The following is an 11,310-nucleotide window of genomic DNA, read 5'->3' on the forward strand; positions in this document are numbered from 1 at the left end:
AATGTGTGCTAAATTGTCTGTGAGATAGTTTGGTTAACAGTGTATATGTGCTGGCGCTGTGTTTAGTAGTCTGTGAAAGTCTCTTTGTTTTACGGTGTATCAACCTATTTCAGATCATTTAATGCCAATCCAGTCATTCTGGAGAAAATGTTTTAGACTTAAATTTTTTTTTATATCTTCAAATATTTATTCATGGAGTTTAGTTTGGTTGTTTTGTTTTTACAGCAAACTAACCCTTTTCGGATTCAATCATTCTAGTATAAAATTTTATGCTTCAAGTTCTTTATATCTTCAAATATTTATTTGCAGTGTTTAGTTTGGTTGTTTGGTAGAATAAACTTGTTATTTTTGTTTTTAACATTTCAAAACATAGTTGATTTTTTTTTAATTGAAAAAAAAAAAAATCTAACAAACAATAAGATCAATATTTGGTGCATTTAAGTCAGGAGATCGATATCTTCAGACAGATCTTGTAGCACCAGAGATGATTCGGTAAGAAACTAAACTATAACAAAGGACACATTGTTAAAAAAAAACAAAATAAAAATAAAAACAAAACAAAAAAAACACCAAAAAACAAACAAACAAACAAATAGAATAGAATAGTAAAATATTCCCGGGCAATGGCTGGTAAGTATGAAATTCTTTGAATACGTGCACACTTATTTGCAGATTTCACAACGTTTCGGCCAACTGTTTCTCTGGCATTCGTCAGGTGGTTAACCACGACGGGATAGGAAACTTCGGTTTTTTAATTATATCCTCAGTAATTACTACTTTCCATAGTTGTCTCACCACGTTTTGGCCAACAACTATAAAGATAAGGATAACATTTAGCAAATAAACAAATAAATATACAAATTACACATCTCAAAGGATTCCAACCATAAAATACGTACACACTTATATAAATATTAAACTAAGAGATTGTAACTAAAATTTGGTTGAAACGGGAGCCGAGGTTAGTCACGTATAGGAGAACGAAAGATTTGCGATTGAACTTTTATAGTACGGGAGAGATTTGGGGGACTTGATATTTACTGCACTGTGATTGATTGAAAAAAACAAAACAAAACCAAAGAAAACTGCTGATTTAGGATACAAAATGCATAACAACGATATTCATTGCAAGTAATACTTTTAATGTTTTTTTTTTAGGGGAGGAGGGAGTTTGGAGGTCAGACCTCATGAACTTTTAAAGTTTTATCGGTGGCGTAAGATTAATCTTTACAAAGGAGTCACCAATTATCAAGGCTTGGAAGCCACTCGAGGATAAAGGTTAATTTGTGTATGATAGTCATTTAGACAATAGCGTGATAATCATTTTGAGAAGGGGGGGATAGAAAAACGGAAAAAAATAAAATTAAAATAATAAAAAAGCTTACAAAAAACATAAAATTTTATACCAAAAATGAGTTTTTAAGATCGCAATATGTTTTTGTGTTTTATGTGTGTAATACTGTTTTTAAACAAATTTTAGATCCTTGATTGTAATTCCATGAAAATAAACATTTTGATGACTTTCTGGAATAAATTTTGAAGATTAACAGACTATCAACGGCCAGCGGGAGATAGAGGCAAATCTTACGACCGCTCCATGTGGCAAAAATAGTTGCTACTCTACCGAGTCTTACACATGTTTTGGTGAATTAAAATTATTAAAGTGGTTTACAGAGTAGAAATACCCATTTTATAATTTTTCACCTTTATTGAAAACTAACAGATTGGCCCGGTGTTGCCCAGGGTCATGAAATAGAAGAAATTAAATTTGTAGATGATAAAATTAGCAAACGGATGAAAAACCTTCCTTATAAAAAAAAAAGTGGGATTAGTTTACCTTTAGTAATTTTTCTAAATTTAAATATTATACATCCGATGCTATGGCTGTTAAGAAAAATAACAAATTTGTGAGAGCTTGTTTTATATTTTTGCTGGACATACAAGCATAAACACAAACAGACTTTATGCCCTTTATATGATAAATAAATTTAAAAAAAAAAAAAAAGCAAATTGCGATAATTAAATAAGTTTCATACAGAATAAAGTTTCCGAATATGACAGAAAAAAGAAAACATCAAACTGAATAAATTAAATTCCTTCTTTAGAACTATCAGGGAGACCTAACGTTGCCTGGGATTTATTGAGGATCAATGAAGTTTTCACATTCTTATATTTTTACTGTTAGCGAAATCGGTGAAATTACCTACCGTTCAATCAAATTGATTGATTGCTTGCTCTAGTTGGGGACCCATCGCAATGCACCAGGAAGAAGCTTTACATCCCTCCCTGCAGTGACTTAGTTCACAATACATTGCACCGTAGAGAACTCACTGTTAATTTTATGAAATTATTTTTATATATAATGGCTTGAATTAAAGTTTAAAATGCAAAAGTCAAGTATCATGGTGCAATTGTGCTCTGAACAAACATTCATTTTGAATGTGCCCCTGTTATATCAAAGAACCTACTGTTGATTTTATATGCTGAGTCTTCATGCTTGTGTAGTAATAAATCTTCTCAAATGCATTTGTGATGTTAGGCTGTATAAGGTGTTAACTTTGATGAAAATCATGTGTTACTTCTATCATTGGATTTTTTCCTATTATTACTAATCGATACGTATCAGAGACTTCCAATACGGAACCTATCTTAGAACACTGTCAGATACATAAAGTATATTTGCGTGAAATTTAATAAAAATAGGCCCAGGCATATCGGAGTCCATGGGGAACGAACATACGAACTCCTTTTTATATAATAGCAGAGATTAAACATTTTCTTATGAAAATTAATTGAAAATGAAATGTTTCGAAGCAAATGAATGATCTGGTTGTCCACATTGTTTTGATTGTTTGGACTACTGACCTCATATTGAGTATTATTTTTACAACGTTTCGGTCGATGTAACCTTCGACCTTCTTCAGATATATCTTGCCGAACTCAGGAATCGGCACAGACTTTCAACCAGAACACTTTATTTAATCCATGAGGTGGGGGCTGGGGGGGGGGGGTTAGCATATTCTCATTCCGTCAGCCATGACTGGGTATAACTGCTAAGTAATTTGCAATTATATTTGGAGCATTGCCTTCAAGTTTCACAGCAGTGTAACTTACAACTGAATTTTACCAAGTACTTTATCCGCTATGCCACAAGTCACTGTGGACAATTCCAGTATGAATTTTTGGAACCTTAAACCTATTTTTGTTTTTAGATGTACAATCTTACTACAGGGTGGAATGATAAAATTGCTGGCCTAGAAAAGATGACATGATTCCATTTCCGTTTGATGAAAAGCGGTTTTCTATTTTTTTGTTATATATTAGTTGGCCAGTTGTGTACAAATTCCAAGAGTGATAGGAGCCTTCTATCATGTCTGAAAGTGACATAATGTCCAACAAGCGAGATCGGAGATGTGTCACTGTACAACTCATGCTTTCTACCGATCCAAGTTTTGACAACAGGACCATTGCCAACACCCTCAAAATGCAAATCCAGACGATTCAATGCTTGAGAGCATAGCTGAACAAAGTTTCCGGTTTTTGATGTCGCAACATTTTGGTTTTTGGTGTGGTTTCAAGTGAGGTCACGTCATACCACTTCACATCTTCGAAGTTGGCTTGAAAGTCAACACCAAAGTATACCTGGATGTGCTGACGAGTGTGATGCTCCTCTGTTGCAGTCAGGTGGTCGCTGGCAGTTCCGGGATGTGGCAGCAGGACCCTATGCCGACTCATAAGTCAAAAAAGACCCAAGCTTGGCTTCAGAAGGAGTGCTACGGCTTTATACCCTTCTCTCACTACCCCCGACCTGAACCCGCTGGACTACTTTGTTTGATCATACGTTGAGAATATCGCCAACATGACCTACGTCTGCTTAGTAGGTGATAATCGCCCAGCATATGCGCTGCTTCTTTGAATCGTCTCACTCTCTAGCGTTGCTTCTCTGTCTATAATTTTAACTTTGGTTGTTGTAAAATGTTGAAATAAAACAGAGCAGACGACACACAAGAGAGTAATAAAAGATAATGTAAACATGTACATTGCTGCATGTTTAGTGGGTGCATAGAGGCATGCTAGAAATGGCAGACTTGCAATGGAATAATATTTAGCCAAGAGAGGAGACCAACCAAGAAATTGATTATCCTCTTTAAAAAAATATGGCTCCTCAAAAATGAGGGTTCATGTTGAGAAAGTAGACCACTTGAGATCTTACAGGCGTTATGTCCCCCCCCCCCGGATGATAAGCCCTCATGTTTTTATGTCCATAAATTAGCAGCTAATAAATCTACAGCAATTTAATGATGTGGTCTAATTAATAATCTATGAATAATATCTTGAAAAACAACCACGAGGATAGTTTTTGTTTCTATGAGTCTCTAAGACTGGTGGGCAATTAGGTTTTAAACTGATGGACTTTGTGTTTGGCTGGAAGAAATAATCTGAGAGAGAGGCTAGTGAGAGAAAAAAGAGAGACGGAGCTAATGAGAGAGAAACCAGGGGTGGGGGTCTAGTTAGAGAGAGAGACAGGCTAGCTACAGAGATAGAGAGAGAGAGAGAGAGAGAGAGAGAGAGAGAGAGAGAAAGAGAGAGAGGGAGGAAGAGGCTAGTGACAGAGAGGGAGAGTAAGAATGAGAGGCTAGCGACAGAGAGAGAGAGAGTAAGAATGAGAGGCTAGTGACAGAGAGAGAGAGAGAGAGAGAGAGAGAGAGAGAGAGAGTAAGAATGAAAGGCCAGCGACAGAGAGAGAGAGAGAGAGAGAGAGGTCAGCGACAGAGAGAGAGAGAAAGAGACTAGCGATATATATATAGAGAGAAAGGTTAGCGGCAGAGAAAGTGAGAGGTTAGCGACAGAGAGGCTAGAGAGAGAGAGAGAGAGAGAGAGAGAGAGAGAGAGAGAAAGAGAGAGAGGGAGGAAGAGCCTAGTGACAGAGAGGAAGAGTGAGAATGAGAGGCTAGCGACAGAGAGAGAGAGAGTAAGAATGAGAGGCTAGTGAAAGAGAGAGAGAGAGAGAGAGAGAGAGAGAGAGAGAGTAAGAATGAAAGGCCAGCGACAGAGAGAGAGAGAGAGGTCGAGAGGTCAGCGACAGAGAGAGAGAGAAAGAGACTAGCGATATATATATAGAGAGAAAGGTTAGCGGCAGAGAAAGTGAGAGGTTAGCGACAGAGAGGCTAGAGAGAGAGAGAGAGAGAGATTAGAAAGAGAGAGAGTGAGAGGCTAAAGAGAGAGAGAGAGAGAGAGAGAGAGAGAGAGAAAGGGTATATTTAAAAAGAAAAAGATTGAGAGACGGCTACCGAGAGAAAGAGAGAGAGAGAGAGAGAGAGAGAGAGAGAGAGAGAGAGAGAGAGAGAGAGAGAGAGAGGCTACTTTCAGAGGGAGAGGAGGGGACTACCGACAGAGAAAGGGAGTGACACTACTGAGAGAGAGAGAGAGAGAGAGAGAGAGAGGGAGAGAGAGAGAGAGACAGACAGACAGACAGAGGGGGGGAGAGAGGGAGGGCGACCGACAGACAGGAACAAAACGAAAGTAAGACAATTAAGTAATTAAAAAAAGATAAGAAATAAATGTTGAAACGATTGATTCAAATAAATTTATATATCACAAAGATTCGTTAGAATTTCACGCAAGAAACAAAAGAGAAAATAAGGACGCAGGAAAATGTAGACATCTGAACGAATCATTTCCAATTCAATAATTCTGAATAAAAAAAAGTTAATTACATTAAAAAAACAACAACATAAAGTTCAATGCTTTGCGAGGAAAATGGTTCAAGAGCTAAACGAAAATAAAAATGGAGAAAAAGTTGTCTGACATAATCATTTCACGATCTTTCTCTGCAAAAGTTTATTTGGTGAATTATCAATTCAATAGCGAAAAGATTAATCGATAAGAAAAAAACAAAAATATTGTTATCAGTTAAAACAAACTTTCGGTCAAACAATGAGCCATTTTACATAATATTTTGGTCAAACAATGAGCCATTTCACATACTATTTTGGACAAACAACGAGCCATTTTACATAATATTTTGGACAAACAACGAGCCATTTCATATAATATTTTGGTCAAACAATGAGCCATTTCACATAATATTTTGGTCAAACAATGAGCAATTCACATAATATTTTGGTCAAACAACGAGCCATTTCACATAATATTTTGGTCAAACAATGAGCCATTTTACATAATATTTTGGTCAAACAATGAGCCATTTCACATAATATTTTGGACAAACAACGAGCCATTTTACATAATATTTTGGTCAAACAATGAGCCATTTCACATAATATTTTGGTCAAACAACGAGCCATTTCATATAATATTTTGGACAAACAACGAGCCATTTCACATAATATTTTGGACAAACAACGAGCCATTTTACATAATATTTTTGTCAAACAATGAGCCATTTCACATAATATTTTGGTCAAACAATGAGCCATTTCACATAATATTTTGGTCAAACAACGAGCTATTTTACATAATATTTTGGTCAAACAACGAGCCATTTCACATAATATTTTGGACAAACAACGAGCCATTTCATATAATATTTTGGTCAAACAATGAGCCATTTCATATAATATTTTGGTCAAACAATGAGCCATTTCACATAATATTTTGGTCAAACAACGAGCCATTTCACATAATATTTTGGACAAACAACGAGCCATTTCACATAATATTTTGGTCAAACAACGAGCCATTTCACATAATATTTTGGTCAAACAATGAGCCATTTCATATAATATTTTGGTCAAACAATGAGCCATTTCACATAATATTTTGGTCAAACAATGAGCCATTTCACATAATATTTTGGACAAACAACGAGCCATTTCACATAATATTTTGGACAAACAACGAGCCATTTCACATAATATTTTGGTCAAACAATGAGCCATTTCACATAATATTTTGGACAAACAATGAGTCATGTCACATAATATTTTGGTCAAACAATGAGCCATTTCATATTATATTTTGGACAAACAATGAGCCATTTCACATAATATTTTGGATAAACAACGAGCCATTTTACATAATATTTTGGTCAAACAACGAGCCATTTCACATAATATTTTGGTCAAACAATGAGCCATTTCACATAATATTTTGGTCAAACAATGAGCCATTTCACATAATATTTTGGTCAAACAACGAGCCATTTCACATAATATTTTGGACAAACAACGAGCCATTTTACATAATATTTTGGTCAAACAATGAGCCATTTCACATAATATTTTGGTCAAACAATGAGCCATTTTACATAATATTTTGGTCAAACAATGAGCCATTTCACATAATATTTTGGTCAAACAATGAGCCATTTCACATAATATTTTGGACAAACAACGAGCCATTTCACATAATATTTTGGACAAACAACGAGCCATTTCACATAATATTTTGGTCAAACAATGAGCCATTTCACATAATATTTTGGACAAACAATGAGTCATGTCACATAATATTTTGGTCAAACAATGAGCCATTTCACATAATATTTTGGTCAAACAATGAGCCATTTTACATAATATTTTGGTCAAACAATGAGCCATTTCACATAATATTTTGGTCAAACAATGAGCCATTTCACATAATATTTTGGACAAACAACGAGCCATTTCACATAATATTTTGGTCAAACAATGAGCCATTTCATATAATATTTTGGTCAAACAATGAGCCATTTCACATAATATTTTGGTCAAACAACGAGCCATTTAATATAATATTTTAGTCAAACAATGAGCCATTTCACATAATATTTTGGACAAATAACGAGCCATTTTACATAATATTTTGGTCAAACAATGAGCCATTTCACATACTATTTTGGACAAACAACGAGCCATTTTACATAATATTTTGGACAAACAACGAGCCATTTCATATAATATTTTGGTCAAACAATGAGCCATTTCACATAATATTTTGGTCAAACAATGAGCAATTCACATAATATTTTGGTCAAACAACGAGCCATTTCACATAATATTTTGGTCAAACAATGAGCCATTTTACATAATATTTTGGTCAAACAATGAGCCATTTCACATAATATTTTGGACAAACAACGAGCCATTTTACATAATATTTTGGTCAAACAATGAGCCATTTCACATAATATTTTGGTCAAACAACGAGCCATTTCATATAATATTTTGGACAAACAACGAGCCATTTCACATAATATTTTGGACAAACAACGAGCCATTTTACATAATATTTTTGTCAAACAATGAGCCATTTCACATAATATTTTGGTCAAACAATGAGCCATTTCACATAATATTTTGGTCAAACAACGAGCTATTTTACATAATATTTTGGTCAAACAACGAGCCATTTCACATAATATTTTGGACAAACAACGAGCCATTTCATATAATATTTTGGTCAAACAATGAGCCATTTCATATAATATTTTGGTCAAACAATGAGCCATTTCACATAATATTTTGGTCAAACAACGAGCCATTTCACATAATATTTTGGACAAACAACGAGCCATTTCACATAATATTTTGGTCAAACAATGAGCCATTTCACATAATATTTTGGTCAAACAATGAGCCATTTCATATAATATTTTGGTCAAACAATGAGCCATTTCACATAATATTTTGGTCAAACAATGAGCCATTTCACATAATATTTTGGACAAACAACGAGCCATTTCACATAATATTTTGGACAAACAACGAGCCATTTCACATAATATTTTGGTCAAACAATGAGCCATTTCACATAATATTTTGGACAAACAATGAGTCATGTCACATAATATTTTGGTCAAACAATGAGCCATTTCATATTATATTTTGGACAAACAATGAGCCATTCCACATAATATTTTGGATAAACAACGAGCTATTTCACATAATATTTTGGTCAAACAACGAGCCATTTCACATAATATTTTGGTCAAACAATGAGCCATTTCACATAATATTTTGGTCAAACAATGAGCCATTTCACATAATATTTTGGTCAAACAACGAGCCATTTCACATAATATTTTGGACAAACAACGAGCCATTTTACATAATATTTTGGTCAAACAATGAGCCATTTCACATAATATTTTGGTCAAACAATGAGCCATTTCACATAATATTTTGGACAAACAACGAGCCATTTCACATAATATTTTGGTCAAACAATGAGCCATTTCATATAATATTTTGGTCAAACAATGAGCCATTTCACATAATATTTTGGTCAAACAATGAGCCATTTCACATAATATTTTGGTCAAACAATGAGCCATTTTACATAATATTTTGGTCAAACAATGAGCCATTTCACATAATATTTTGGTCAAACAATGAGCCATTTCACATAATATTTTGGACAAACAACGAGCCATTTCACATAATATTTTGGTCAAACAATGAGCCATTTCATATAATATTTTGGTCAAACAATGAGCCATTTCATATAATATTTTTGTCAAACAATGAGCCATTTTACATACTATTTTGGTAAAACGACAAAACAAACACAAAGAACACACGCATACATTAATTTTATCTTACGAGAACTAGTATATAAATGAAATTGCTTTAGCAACATGTTCTAACACCTGGACAATGAACGGTAAGCTCATAGAATCAATATAAACTTTTTTTGAAAAGGAGATTCTAACCTCGAAATCTATATATCTATAAAAGTGAGAATGTGTGCGTGTTTGAGGACTATATACTCAATGAATTTTGGATATATAAGCTTGAAATTTGTTATATAAGGAATTCAGACATATGGTAAACTTTTTAATCCGTTTTCATCCAGAAAAACGGGCTACTACTATTTAAAAATTGGTACGTAGCGGCCATCTAATTTTTATATTTGTCAATTGTTTCATGAATGCGCATGCGTGAATCGTTTACGTGACAAATTACTTATGTTTAGGTTTGAAAACATTTTTTAAAGATAGTGTTAAGCTGGCCTAATGGTTATCATCTTTGACTTACTGTCTTTAGGTTTTAGTTTCGATTTCAGCTCGAGGATTTTTTTTTTTTACTTTCAAGAAGTGGATTGTATGGAAAAAACCTAATATTCGCATGCACATGTCTCAGTTTCTTTCAATTTTGTTGACTTCATTTTTTTTAAAAAGTAATTTAACGTTACGTTTAATATCGGACAACACCGGGTACATCTGCTAGTATATTTATAAAACAAGTGGACACCATATAACACGCGATTGAGTGTAAAAAAAAAAAATTCAGAAACGTAACATAATGTGATATAATAATTTTGTTTTTCTTTGTTATTTACTGAGATGAGGATTCGTATTATCTGGATTCATCAGACTACTATTCTCATTTTGAGTGTCATTTTTACAAGATTTCGGTCGATGTAACCTCCCGTAATAATAGGCGTAATACGTGGAGAGATTGAAATGGCTGACTATATCTGGAGGGAAAAGGGAACCCGTTTACTATTATGGGATGAAGTTAAAATTCTAGACAAAGGGGAACTTTGAGACGACTCAAAGAAGCAACACATACGCTGGGCGACAATCAATTACTAAGTAGGCCTAGTATACAATTTTACACGATATGTGAACTGTTAATTATAAATTATAGATAATATATATATATATATATATATATATATATATATATATATATATATATATTTAGTAATAAACAACAACAACAACAACAACAACAATAATAACAATAACAATAATAATATTAATAACAATAATAATGATAATAATAATAATAAAAATAACAACAATAATAATAATAATAATAATAATAATAATAATAATAATAATAATAATAATAATAATAACTAACTAACGATAATGAAAACGACTGAAATATTAAGGAAAATCCTTGAATGTGGGAATAATACAAGAATACAATATAATGGAGAAGCTTTACAGGGAATGAAGACCACTGAAGCTGCATATCAACAAGTTCTACACCCCCATCACGCATCCCCTCCCATTATCTCATCACCGCCCCCCACAAAGTGATACCAAAGAGCCAATAAGAGGAGAGAGCGCCGACTAGACCTCAGCTGGACAAGCGCGAAGAGAACTGGGACCTTGGGGAGGTTTAGTGCCACTCAAATTCTAGTATAGATCAATGGCCGCTGCCAGCGAGAGATCAACGGTAATAGGCTGTTGCAATGACGTAAATTTATTTGCAAATACTATCGAAGGAGGTGGAGAAGCTGGACGTCTGGGCAGGCTTGTTGTCACTCAGCTTCGAGAGGTTTTCAGATCAGATCTTTGATGACGTGTGTGAAAGCTCTATATGAGCCAATAATAATAATAATAATTAGTGA

Source organism: Euprymna scolopes, chromosome 38 (assembly GCF_053919585.1).
Source record: "Euprymna scolopes isolate OS-2025 chromosome 38, ASM5391958v1, whole genome shotgun sequence".
Classification (NCBI taxonomy): Eukaryota; Metazoa; Mollusca; class Cephalopoda; order Sepiida; family Sepiolidae; genus Euprymna; species Euprymna scolopes.